This window comes from Penaeus japonicus, unplaced genomic scaffold (assembly GCF_977035675.1).
Source record: "Penaeus japonicus unplaced genomic scaffold, GWHDUDI00000001_assembly GWHDUDI00000035, whole genome shotgun sequence".
Classification (NCBI taxonomy): Eukaryota; Metazoa; Arthropoda; class Malacostraca; order Decapoda; family Penaeidae; genus Penaeus; species Penaeus japonicus.
The window spans coordinates 6,128,454-6,130,953 of record NW_028234437.1 but is presented as its reverse complement, the minus strand read 5'-3'; positions in this window follow the sequence as shown (position 1 = coordinate 6,130,953).

Here is a 2,500-nt window from a genome sequence, read left to right as displayed (position 1 = left end):
GCAAAGAGTGCTCATATTTTTGGTAAATTTTCTTTACAAAATGACCACGAGTTTAGAAGAAGAAAAAGTTGTTTGTCCAATATTTTCAATGTTTTTTTTATTCTTTTCTTTTCTTTATTGTCATAATAACAACAATAATGATAATACTAATAATAATTATTATTATTACTAATATTATTGTTATTATTATCATTATTATTATCATTATCATCATTATTGTCATTATCATGTCAATAAGTTTATCTCATTACGTAACCTTCCGAAAACGAAAAGAAAAGGAAAAAAAAAAATATATATATAGTGACTTTTTAAAATTTTCAAATAGGAACCCATACCAAAAAAAAAAAAAAAAAAAAAAAAAAAAAAAAAAAAAAAAAAAAATTAGTGTCCTATCAAGCAGGACTCTCAACATCTTATCAACCTCACACTTCACCTCCCCACCTGCATACCGTCATCCTAAAAGCCTATTGGATTTAACACTCCATCACCCAAAGTATCTCAGGCCCAGCATCCACACGTCTCGCTACAATATATATATATATATATATATATATATATATATATATATATATATATATATATATATATATATATATCCTCCCAGCTGTATTACTATGTACCTTTTTTTTTTTATCGGTTTATGAAAATGAATATAGTGAAGAGATATTTTTCACTTTATTTCGAATGCTCTGACGAAATAGATATTAAAATAGTAATGAACAAGACGACTTATGATCATTTTGTATAAGGAAACGAAATTATTACGGATATGTCATTAATTTGATTCTTGCAAGATATATTGTTATCATTATTATCATTATAGATGTTATTTGTTAATGCCATGATTAATATTATTCACAACTACACTTGTTTAGTAAAAATACTGGTACTTTTATAATTGTGATTATTGTCGCTGTTACTCTTATTACTATTGGTATTACAAGTATTTCAATCAGCATTATCATTATTTTTATCATTACCATTATTATTACTATTTCTATAATGAGGTTTATTATTATTATTATCTTCATTACTATTATTACGATTATCATTATCATTATTGTTATTATAATCATTATTATTATCATTACTATTATCTTTATTATTACCATTATAATAACAATGATAATAATAATAATTATCATTATTATCGTCATCATCATTATCCTTATATTTATTGGTAACATAATTATCATTATCATTACCATTATCATTATTATCATCATTATTGTTATTATTGTAATGACAACTGTTATTGTTAATGTTATATTATCAACAATATTATCATTATCAATAAAATAAATGATAGCAATGATAATGATAATGATAGTAATACTGATGGCGATATCAATTTAATATTATCATTATCCTAATCCTCATAATTATCACAATGAAAATATTAACAAAACTTATAACACAAATTATGATAATGATATCAGTGATATCAACAATGATATAATCATTATCATTATAATCATACTTAGTGTTATCATTATTATCACTATGACAATGATTATCATTATCATTATTATCATCATCACTTGGACTTTTATTATTATTGTCTTTCATATCATCATTGCTATTGTTAGTTTTATCCTTATTATAATAGTTACATTTGTAATCATCATGTTATCATTATCCTCATTATTAATATCATTGTTATGATTATCATTATTACTATTAACATTATTATTGTTATTATTATTATCATTATTATCATTATTATCATTATTATTATCATTATTATGATTATTAATATTGTTATCATTATATTATTATATATCATTATTCTTTATCATCACAATTTATTATTATTATTATTATCATTCATTATTATTATCATATTTACTATTATCATTATTATTATCATTATCATTATTATTACTATCATCATTACCATTACTAACATTTATTATTGTTATTGTTATTATCATTATTATCATTATCATTATTGCATTATCACTATTGTTATTACTACTATTATTATTAATATTATTACTATTACCGTTTGTTGATGTTGTTTATACTAATGCTACTACTATTACTACTGTTATTACTCTCATTATTATTATTATCATTATGATTGTTTTTATTATTATCATTATCATTATCATCATTATTATCATTACTGTCATCATTTTTGTTATTGCCTTATTACCATTATCATTATCATCGTTATTATTATTATCAATAGTATTATTATCTATTTTATCTATTATTTTATATATTATCTATTTTTTTATATTTTTATATTTTTATTCATTTATTTTTTTTATTATTTCTTTTTATTCGACTTGAAGATTGGATTCAAATGGATCTTGAAACTGTCGTCTTATTTTCAAACAAATCGATTTTATGTATAGTCGGTTTGATTGATATGATCATTATCATTATTATCGTTATTATTGCTATTGGTATTGCTATCATTATCATTATTATTGTTACTTTTATCATTTTTTTATCATCATTATTCCTTTTATCATCATTACTATTATCATCA